The sequence below is a fragment of the Myotis myotis genome, unplaced genomic scaffold (assembly GCF_014108235.1).
Source record: "Myotis myotis isolate mMyoMyo1 unplaced genomic scaffold, mMyoMyo1.p scaffold_m19_p_16, whole genome shotgun sequence".
Classification (NCBI taxonomy): Eukaryota; Metazoa; Chordata; class Mammalia; order Chiroptera; family Vespertilionidae; genus Myotis; species Myotis myotis.
The window spans coordinates 43,602,790-43,614,688 of NW_023416320.1; the positions used below are offsets into that span (position 1 = coordinate 43,602,790).

Below are 11,899 nucleotides of genomic sequence, written 5' to 3' on the forward strand. Positions count from 1 at the left end.
ACAGGCAAAAAGTCCCACCTCCACCCCTACAAACTTGACTTCTCTGTAATTATTTTCTCACCTGGCTTTGCCTGGAGGGACTCTTCCAGATCAGCCTGCACTAGAGGCAGAGGCCTGGGGCCCTGGAGCGGGCTGGGACCCCTGGATGCTTCCCATTCCTACCCTCTGCTTCTCTTCTTCAAAGAGGCAGAGGGCTCCTGCCCCCAAGCAGTGGGGACTGCTCACTCCGAGGAGGAGCTCAGGGGTGTAGGTTCCCAAGGGGTGGACAGGGCCATCAGAGAGCCGTTCCTGGCATGCAGCTGTGCGAGGAAGGAACTCCCTGCTTCTGTACGTTTGACTGTTTTAGATAGTTTCCATTCTCTAGGGCTCTTCCCCTGAGTCAGCTTCTCCATTCTTACACGTCCAATGCTGCCATTCATTCCTCTAGGGGTCCCACAGCACTTGATTTTTGCCTCTTTTTCACCTTGTATTATTTACGTATAGAAATCTCGCCTTCCCTCCTCCAACTTTATTGCTAATATGAAAAGGGTAGAGTGCTTGCTTCAGAAATACATATACTAAACTTATATGTAAATACTATACATATAATACTATACTATACTATACATATAATAAAGAGAAAATTAGCATAGACCCTGAACAAAGGTGACACGCAAATTCGCAAAGCGTTCCGTATTTTTTCTCACTTATATGTGGAATGTAATGGACAAAATAAACTGAACAAAATAGAAACAGAGGCATGAATATGTAGAATGTACTGACAGCTGTCAGAGGGAGGGGGTAGGGGGGACTGGATGAAAGAAGGTGAAGAAAGTAGCAAAAGAGAACATATGCATAAGGCATAGACACAGACAGCAGTGTGGTGAAGGCCAGGGGAGGGGAGAGCAGGGGCTGGGTGGAGGTGGGAAAAGGGAGAAAATGAGAAACATCTGCAAAGTGTCAACAATTTAAAAGAAAAGAAAAGGGTAGAATCCCATCTATGTAGTATTAGCCACATAGTTTGTCAGTATCCTATATAATAAAAGCCTAATGTGCTAAGTGTCCAGTCGTCCAGTCATCTGTTCAACCAAGCAAAGCATAATATGCTAATGATATGCTAAGGCAACTCAACCGCTCTCTATGACATGCACTGACCACCAGGGGGCAGATGCTCCAACTGGTAGGTTAGCTTGCTGCTGGGGTCCGGCTGATTGGGACTGAGTGAGATGGGCCGGACACACCCTGGAGCCCTCCTGCATCCCTCCCCAGCCCCGATTGTGCACTGGTGGGGTCCCTCGGCCTGGCTTGTGCCCTCTCGCAATATGGGCTGAGGGACTCCCCCCCCCCAACCCCCCCAGTGCACAAATTTCATGCACCTGGGCCTCTAGTATATAATAATTGTGGTTTGGGTTGTCCAAACCTTTATAGGGGACTGCATTAGATTATCATTAGCAAGTAGGTAACAGAGAAAGCTGTGCTGTTTTGGGGTTATCCCAGGTGTTTATGTCTATTTTATGGATATTAGCTATAAGGCCACGTGGATCAGAAATTCCTTGGTAAAGTTTGATTTTTTCATTCTTCTTTTAAAGTCAATTTCACTAAACTAAGTCAAACTGAAGGGACCTCAGAAATCATCCAGGTGAGAACCCCCCCCCCCGCCCCCATTTTACAGACAAGATTGCATCGTTTCGACGGAGTCACCCCTCCAGCGGGGACTGTTATGAAGCAACAGATACGGTGACAGTTCTGGGCCCTCTCTCCTCCCTGTGCCGGCACAGGGTTCAATGAGCAGAGCCCAGGGCACATTGGGGATGGCGGTGCGCCCGCTTCTTATCAAACCTTCCTCTCCACTTCGCTCCTCCAGGAAGAAGCCTGGACAAGTGCTCTTTCCACTCTTACAGACTGGACTTTCTTCCGTCTCCATCCACATTAGTCGTTTTAAGAAAAGGAGGAAGGAAACCACTGGTCACTTCTGGGATTAGTCACAGACACACGAGTGCAGTGTCGAACCGAATCAGTCCACACCCTGCTCTAGATTCTTTCTTCCCAAGCTGGATGGGAAGGGGCGTTCATCAGTGCCCACCCCAGAAGCACTCAGCAGGCAGGTGAGCTGGAGAGGAGAGCTGCCCCCCCTTCCACCCCCCAGCAGGTCGCCCTGAAGCACCGAGTGACTGTTCTGGACGGTTAAAACCAATGACGGACACCCGGTGGGGACGGGCACAGGGGAGGCTTGCAGAACTGTGACTGCAGCAAATACGGCCAAAGTCACGTGTGCAAGTCAGACCAGCCTTGATGCTGAGATGCACATCTCAGTCCCAGGAGCAGGTATTTTCAGTTCTGGCCCCTGTCACGGAGGGGGGACAGCGAGCTTCTCTTCTGCTTGTTCATAGAAACACAGGATGTCTAATGAGAAAGGCTTGACTTGCCAGCATCTTTGCTCCCCCTCCATTGTTTTCTCAGATTCCCACAGGGAGTACTGGGAGAGAAGACGGGGTGCTGATGCCCATTTGGGAGTTAGGACACTGAGGCACAGAAGGGTGTACTGACATCCCCACAATTAGGCAGCTGGTGAGGGCAGCTCAGGGACTCAAAGCCAGGCCTCTGCCTCGCTGGTAGGAGTCTTCCGCAACCCTGAGAAACAACTATGGCAACCTCAGTGGGTCCTCCAGACCAGAGGGCTTCCATGGAACAGTGTCTCCTAGCAACAGCAACACAAGCCCCTCCCCCCCGCCCCCCCCGCCCCCCCCACACACAATCTCAGCTGAGATGAGGTGCATGGGGGTGGGGGTTCTCTCCTGGTGGATAAGAGTCTCCTCTTGATGCCTCTGAGTCTCACTTTTCTCTGCTCAGCTTCTGGCGGCCACCCCAATATCATGCCCCACAGTTATTCCCCTTTCCCTTAAAACTCTGGCCCAGCTGGGCCAACAAGTCCTCTTCTTTCTTTCTTTTTAAATCAAATCTTTATTGTTGAAGGTATTACCTATGTCCCCTTTTCCCTCCCATTGATCCCTTCTAGTCCCCATCCCAGGCCTTCACCACCCTATTGTCCGCGTCCATGGGTTATGCATATGTGCATACAAGGTCTTTGGTTGATCTCTCCCACCCGCGCACCCTCCCCTACCCTCCCTCTGAGATTCTGCAGTCCGTTCTAAGCTTCCATGTCTCTGGATCACAAGCCCTTTTCTTCTTTCCCAAAAGCAGAGGAGAGACAGCCAAACATTTCCACATGGGATAGTTCTGAACAGCAACCAGAGAATTGAGACCAACAGTAAAAACAGTATCCCCCCTGCCACAGGAGACACTGCTGGTGCTGAGAGAGCTACAGACTCCCCCCAGAGGCAGGGCCTCCCCCCAGGCACTGGCTTCCCAGGAGCTTGCCTCCAGTGTGGCCGGAATGATGGCGATGTCTATGCCTCCATTTCCTCATCTTAAAATGGGGGTTACACCTGCTTTGGGGTCACTGTGAGAATCACGCAAGGTTCTGTGTAGAAGGCAGTTACCGGACCACTGGCACATAGCGGGTGCTCCAGGCGTGGCTTCTGAAATCTCAGTGTTCCACCCCATAGCTATGAGGCTCCAGGATCGACAGGACGTGGTGACCAGGGAGGCATTCGCTATAATTTCTCTTTCTTCCTCTCCCCTCCAGTAACCTTCACACCAGCATTTGGGGTGGGGCACAAAAAAGGGTGTAAACCTTGTTCTCACTTTAAAGGCAAATTGGCCTTTAAAGACAGTCCCCCTGGGAGGGCAGTGTCCCTGGGGAGGGAGAGGGAGCGCTCCCTGGAAGATGTGCCCTGGGTGCTGGACTTCTTGGGAGCTTTTGTCAGACTTGGGGTGGGGGGCAGGGGCAGGGAGCAGGAGGTTTCCTGAACTGAGGGCCTGTGAGGAAGGGGACAAGGGGACAGCCTCTCCATCTCCCCTCCCCTACGTGTGCAGAAATCACCCGGAGCAGAGTTTCGATGACAGGAAGGACGGAGACTCATGACCCAGCTTCCTTTTTTCTGAGAAGTGCAGATTCGGAATCACAGCCAACGCTCTGTAATTCAGATCTTATATCGAGATAAGAAAAGTCACACTGCCACAGTAATCTTTAAGTTTTAGCAGAAGTCACTTCTTGTTGAACTAACATTTCAGTTCTAGCTGCCTGCTAACAACTTGTAGGCCACTGAAAAGTGGGTTTTATCGGGAGAAGGTCAATTCGGCATCCCTGGCAGAGACTGAGGTTTGCTGAAGGGAAGCCTGTCCAAGGTCACTCGGCTGGTGGGTGCTGGGTCCAGGGCCTGGGGCCTCTGGGGGCTCACCTGAGCCCTCGGTGCTGACTGGATCCCTGGGCTGTGCTTTACGGCTCTGTGGTTATTTTTGTAACTGACAATCTGTACTTCTTAATCCCTTTGACCTAAAGTATTGTGACAACCCTGGATCGTGCCAGGTGGGAACTAGACTTATCAGGTGATCACCTCATGAGGCATAGAAATGGCTAATCACGACGTTGTACACCTGAAACGAATATAATATTGTGTAATATTGTACATCAGCTGTAACTGAAAAACAATTGTTTTTAATCTAAAGAAAAAAATTTAAAAAACCATCCTGAGCACCCTCAGAATCGCCTGGAGGACTTGTTCAACAGTCTCTGATCCAGGAAGTCTGAGACAGGGCCCAAGAATCTGCATGTCTAGCAAGTTCCCAGGTGAAGCTGATGGGGCTGGTGCCGCAGCCACAGTGTGAGAACACCTGCTTTAGGGCAACGGCACTGACCACATCGGCCTCAGCCGTGAGCAACCGGGAGGGCGCCCTTAAGAACAACTCATAAAGTGGTTGTTAGGTCTCCCCTTGCACCGGCACCGTGATTGGTCAAGCAGATGTAATCTTTAGAGACAATGAGAAGGTTTCTGCTTGGTCCAGATCCAACCACACCCCGAGCAGCTGAGGACCAGGTTCCCTGGCCTCCCAGAGTTGGTTGCCTGGTCTCTGAGGGCCTTTCCTTGTGCCAGGAGAGGGAGAGTCTGGGAAAAGGAGAAATCGCCGCGGGCAGTGCGGCCACAGCCCTCTAACCCGACCGCTTCAGGGGACCTTGGCAACCACGGAAGCTTGATGGCAGCTTGTGGCCATTAACACAGCTGGGCCTCGGGTGACCTCAGACAGCTCTTTCTCTGATGTGTATTTGGTTTTCTACAACCTCAACAGTAGGGAGCAGAGGTGAAAACGAGCGTTTCTAAGAGACCATCCCCTGCTGGCTGCCCCTGCCAGGGATTGGAAGGATTTCTGCAGAATTAAAAGAGTTTCGGCTGCCAGCATGGATAAGGTCTGTGATCCCAACCCACAGGCTAAATATAAAAACACAGGCTAATTACCACAGTGCCCCATCGCAATTAAAGCCACACGAGTGAGTGCACTCTGCAAATGATGCAGCGAAACGCAGCCACTGGCAGCAAGACCAGCTCGGTGCACGATAATCTGAAACGAAACCAGTGCTTTAAAGCTGAGGGCTTTGAGAAATATGCCGTGGCATTTTTTAGAAGACAATCTTGGGAAGTGATTGCCACCTACCCAATAGCATGACCTGGACCAAAATGGCAGGAGATGCTATTAGATGATGCTGGAAGGGGTGGATGTTTGGAAAGAAGATAAGAGTGTGGACTCTGGAACCAGCCCTGTACCAGCTCTGTCATTTATCAGCAGTGACCTTGGGCATATGGCCCAATTCCCACATCCAAACCACCACCAAAAGGTGTCCCCAATCTGTCCACTTCTCTCGTCTCCATTGTCTCCTGCCACAAGCAAGCCCCATTATCTCTAGTCTGGATGACTGCAATAACCTGCTAACCAGTGTCCCTGCTTCCGTAGTTGCCACCCAATAGTCTATTCTCCGCTCAAAAGCCAGCGTGATTTTTGTTTCTTTCATTGCGGTAAAGCATGCATGGCATAAAATTTTCTTTCTCCACCATTTTAAGTAATATTCAGTATATTCCATTATTGTGCAACCAATCTCTAGAACTTTTTCATCTTGCAAAACTAGAACTCTGTGCCCATTCAACAATTCCGCATTTCCCACTCCCCCCAGCACCAAGCAACCACAGTATTTGGAAACTTAAGACTTTGAGGAATATATAAGTCATCGCATTGTTTTAGAAGACATGTTGTGGTTGTTTTCTTCATTTCCTCTTTCCCCATTTGAAGCTATTTTGTTCATTTATTGTTTATGAATTATCTACGGAATAAAAAATAATTTATCAGCCAAATCAGGACAATTTTGAAAAGGAAAGGGCAGGCTAAAAATCATGAACAGGTGTCAGTGATCCCGGACAAACCAGGGACTTCTGGGAACCCTAATCATAGGTGTCCTGGATGAGCTCGATGGTCTGTTTTGCTCATAGTGCATCCCCAGCACCTACAACAGTACCCAGCACACAGTAGGTGCTCAGTACATACTGTTGAATGAATGTCAAAACTTCCTGACCTCAGGTACCTCAACTATGAAAATGGGTGTGATAACGGACTGCCTGGAGACTGTTGTGAGAAACAAATGACATCGCTCATGTGCTATAATAAAATACTTATTTCCTCCTGTGCTATTTCCATAGGAAAGGAAAGTTTTAGAACTAAAGAGACCTCAGTCCCTGGAAGTGGAATCCCAGAACTGGAGATGATGGTCTGGTGCGGGGTCTCGCAATCCTGGCTGAACGTGAGGCTCACTGGCGCGTGCTTATCAACCACCCATGCGTGGGCCCGCTCCGAGCCGAGTGAAATGAAGGCTCCGGAGGTAAAGCTCAGGCAGGTGGATGGTTTTTAAAGTCTCTTGGGGGATTCTGAGGCACAGAGAGTGCTGAGACTCCCCAATCAGGTCAAACCCACTCATTTCAGATGAGGAATAAGGCTCAGGGAGGAGACCTGCCCATGGTGGCTCACTCCACATGGCAGGAACCGCCCTGGACCCCAGGCCTCCTGGCTCTTAGTCGGTTCTCTGTCCGCTCTATGAATCTGCTTCTTGCCAGCGGGTGTAGCTGCCCAGTCTTGGAATGACCCTGAGGATGTCCTGTGAGAGAACCTGAGCTTGCTGATGAGCCCCAGTCTTCATCTGCAGGATCAATGCACCAAGTTCAAAGACAGGATGAGTTCTTTGTCAGATCACCCTGATCATCGTGCCCAGCTCAAGGCAGTCAGTGTGGGCACTGTGGTGGTCAGCCTCCATTTGCCTCGCCAACCTCAACACCTGCTTAGTGACAGGGCGGGGGGTGGGGTGAGGGGGGTGACCTTCAAGCAGTGAGTCACCCAGGCTCCTCTGGATTCTAGTTCAGTTCAGCCAATGAGTGGCACCACCAGATCAGATGACAATAGAGCCGAAGCTAACCTCGGTGGAGTCTGTGAGGATAACTTGAACAAATGAATTCCACGCCTCTAGCTGACTATCTTACATGGTCAGTACCTAATAAATATCCTTCCTTTCTGACATACATGGGCAAAAACCTGTCCAGTGCTTGGGGGAGAAAATAGAGATTACCCTATATTTATAGAAAAGGACTGGCACAAAAGTATCATTTAAACAGAACAGAAAAAAACACACAAACAAACAAAAAAAACAAAACAAAACAAAACAAAAAAAACACCAAAATAAAAATCAGCTCTGTTCTCGGTTTGTCGTTCTTGTTAATTACTCCTTTGTTCTCTGGGACCAGCCCAGATTCATTTTTCTTTTCCTAATCTGTTTCTAAACAACATTCAGAGCTTTCTATAATGTCTTGTGGGACTTTCAAAAGGATTCTGTGCTTAGAGGAACGTTTCTCCCGCCCACCAGTTCGTAGGGGTAATGAATTGGAGCTGGACTACAAGGAAAAGCCATGTGTTCACGAAGCTTGATGGGCAGCCTGGGGTAGCCTTTGAAAGTGTGGTGGCCTCCTCTTAGAAGTGCCTGGAACTATCTCAGACAACCCGATGGGTTCTCTGACTGCAGTCCACAACCAACTCAGACAGCTACATGCTCCCAGTAGGAAGCGCACAGGCTGGGCTGCTCCCACTGGTGTGTGTTGTTGGACAGGTCAGTGAATCTCTTTATGCCTCAGTTCACGCAGATGTAAAAGTGGAATAGTGACCATGTTTACTGGGAGGACCAGTGGTGGATAGTGAACTCTGACTTGGGTTTCGGGCTCTGAGGGGACCCTGAGGCAGGGAGGGGATTTGTGAGGATTGGCAGTAATGAATGTCAAGTTCTTGGCAGATGGTAGGTGACCAATAAATAACAGTTATCACTTCATAGGGTTTTGTAAGTGTTAAATGTCATGATGTATAAAAATAACCAGTTCATGCTAGGCACATAATAAAGGCTTAAAAAGTGATATAATATATTGGAAAACAGGTCTAAGAATAACTGTGAAGAAAGCTTAAAAGTAATGCACTCCACCCTGACGTTGACTTGGATTATTCTAACACCTCTGTTGCCCTTGGACATTGTCCTCTGGATTCACCTTCTCCTATTCTAAAAGAACAGGTGGGGCCCTGACAGATAGAGCTCAAGGGTGACGTCAATGACACCTATCAAGAAAGTTAAACTTTTTTTCATGATAGAAAATGTGCAGGTCTAGACACATTTCAAACCTTATTTTAAATCCCAAATTAGTTGAAAGTTGGAGTGCAAATTTGAAAGCAGTTTTGAAGCCTTGATTTCTAGATTGTTACAGTTTTTGTATTTTTCCTTGTAGATATTGTTTCTGGAGCTATGGGCCAGGAGGCAAGAGGCTGGGGGCTTAGTCCTCACCTTAACAATAGCTAGTTGTACGGCCTTGGGGCCCTAGTTTCCCACCTGTCAAATAGGGGGTTGGGCTAACTTTATAAGGGCATGATTTTCCTTTTCCAAAAAACTTTGGCACGGTTGGGCATAGGGCTATAACTTAGAATACAGTCTCTGTGTTAAGTGAGTTGGGATGGGGGTTAAATCCTCGCCCCATAGATCCAGGGAAGGTACACTACTGCCTGCTGAAAGATCTTTCCCACTGAGGATGGGAAAACTGGGGAAAAAAAGGGTGGGGCTGGTGACGTATGGAGTAGGGAAGTGGTATGGGGTTGTGGTGGCAGCAAGTGGCTCTAGGGAGTGATCAACTGGAGCAAATGCTGGTGAGAAAAAAAAGAAGGATGAACACAGAATGGCAATGGTGCTGTAGTCATTGATGATCTTGAACCTTTCTGGGGAAGAGGTGGGAATGAAATCTAAATGAAAGGGATTTGAGCCCTAACTGGTTTGGCTCAGTGGATAGAACGTCGGCCTGCAGACTCAAGGGTCCCAGGTTCGATTCCGGTCAAGGGCATGTACCTTGGTTGCGGGCATATATCCAGGAGGGAGTCTGCAGGAGGCAGCTGATCAAATGTTTCTCTCTCATCGATGTTTCTAACTCTCTATCCCTCTTTCTTCCTCTCTGTAAAAAATCAATAATATATATATATATATATATATATATATATATATATATATATGAAAGAAAGGGATTTGAACAAGACTGGAACAAGAACAAGAGAAATTAAAGATAATTCGACATATTTTGGAGTTTTGCTGTAGATCTAAAAACCATTTTTAGAAATAAAAAAAAAACAAGATATGCAAATACTTAGCACAGTGCCTGTCACAATGTAAGTGCTGAAACATGGTAGGCGATTATTATTTTTTTCTTTATTCTTTATTCTCTCATCTGATCTTCACATTCCTGAGAGGCCCAGAAGTCTTTATGAAAGTGTGAAATGAGAAAACTGAGGCAAATAAATATGTTTACTTACTCAATGTCTCACATTTAGGTCATTGGTTTATCCATTCATCCTACACATCTGTTGAGAGCCTGCTGTGTGCTGTGAGTGGAGCTAGGAGTTGGGTCTCCTAATGGGCAGGTCCATAATTTTTCCAATATATAAGGGAAGGTTCTTAAAATTTTTAAACTGATCTTTGCTATTAAATGTGTGAGTTACAAACCATCAAGGAAACTCAACTCCCTGATTCCTCAAAGAGCTGTCCATCTAATGACTTTGTCATCTAATGACAATATCATCTAATGACATTGCTTTGATTTTCTCCATTTCTTTAAATGTGAAGTAGCATCTTCTACTAGTGCTGTATTCATATGATATCCCTGAGCTTCTGTGAATTGGGTATTAAAGTCTTAAGGGCTGACCTCCTTTCTCATGGACAACTGCATCAGCATCTCTATCCTAAGATTTTTGGAGCTCTAGAAACCCATCAAAAGTTGGCCACTTGGCAGAGACTCCAGAGAAAGGTTAATTAGTGATCATTCTTGGGTTCGTTTAGATACAAGAAAAGCCATCTTTGGGAAATAGGGCTGCAATTTTCAGCTCCTCCACCATCCTTCACTGTCAAACAGGCAGGGTGTAATCAATTGCTTAGCGTTGAAAAGGTTGAACATTCAAGTGCAATCTATCTCTTTGAACTTTATTACCAATGTTCTTTTTCTCAACCTCTCAAGTAACCCAATTTCTCTGACCAGGGAAATTGAATGTAGAATCAAGGCACCCCTATTAATCCTTCCACCCACCACCACTATCACCATGACGCTATCTGCAAGCAGAGATACACTTAAACTATTTAAAGCCCAATCCTTGCTCACTGAGCCCAGGGAGTTTCATAGCCTTCTTTGGGATCCATCTCCACTGAGGGCCCTTCTCCGACATGGAAAGGAACAACCAGAGACAAGGATGAGTTCCAGCAGCCAGGCCCTGATGTATGTGAGCTGTGGAATGTGCCAGACTAGACTGCAAATTCTAGAGCTGACACCTACTTTCCCTTTAGCTTTGGGTCCCAGCTCTCAATTAAAACCTACTTCAAGTGGTTGTACAGATTCAAGAAGGTAATATGTGTACATAACCTCTTAGCATAGTTCTAGCACTTAATAAACCAATATAGTAATTATTCATTATTAACATTGCCTATACACAGAAGAGAAAGACCACAGAGAAGGAGGATTAATACAACAAACTAAGTTTAAACATATATCACTGGTTAAACATATGTCACCTCAATTTAACGCTCCATCCCACTAGCGATGGTGCGTACTTATATTCAGGTAATGCCACGTGTGGATCCTCTGTGACTGGCTCTGTCTCAGAGGGACAGCTCTCTGGGGGCCAGCAGCCTTCAAATTCAACATGGAATGGTTTGTTCCCCTGCCCTTTCCCATTTGCTCATCTTTGGTTTGATGGTCTCAAGGTGGAGGTATCCTTCTGCCTTGCTGTGGTATTTGCAAATTCCTCAGACTCCTGTCCGACCACATTCCTGCAGACAATTTTGACTTAGATCGAAGGGCCCAGGCTAGAAGACAGGGAGTTGTACTTCTTGGTGACCTCTGATGCATCTTTGGTTAGATTTCTCTCTGATATGTTGCAGCCCACCTTTTGGCAATCATTCACTCCTCAGTGTACACTCTCCCTTTCCCCTACAGTGCTTCAGACGGTGTATGGGGGCTGAATTGTGTCCCCACCAAAGTCATATGTTGAGACCCTAACCTACAGTAGCTCAAAATATAACTGTATTCAGACATAGGCCCTTTAAAGAGGTAATTAAGTTAAAGTGAGGCTATCAACATAGGCTCTGATCCAATCTATTGGTGTCCATATAAGAAGAGAAAATTACACCAGGGATGAGAGCATACAGAGAAAAGAAGGAGACACAAGAAGGAGATGGGCATCTGAAAGGCAAGGAGAGAGGCCTCAGGAGAAACTAACCCTACAGATACCTTGATCTCTGACTTCTAGCCTCTAGAACAGTGGTTCTCAACCTTCAGGCCTTTTAGATACTGTTCCTCATGTTGTGACCCAACCATAAAATTATTTTCATTGCTACTTCATAACTGTAATGCTGCTACTGTTATGAATTGTAATGTAAATATCTGATATACAGGATGGTCTTAGGCGACCCCTGTGAAAGGGT

The 11,899-nt window shown here is 47.0% G+C and overlaps 1 non-coding gene across 1 annotated transcript; it reads left to right on the forward strand.

The window, feature by feature from the left end:
- Window positions 1–575: 575 nt before the first annotated feature.
- On the forward strand, window positions 576–680 carry LOC118671078. Its single transcript, XR_004972591.1, has one exon. It is a non-coding gene; the product is annotated as a U6 spliceosomal RNA (small nuclear RNA).
- The last annotated feature ends 11,219 nt before the right edge of the window (window positions 681–11,899 follow it).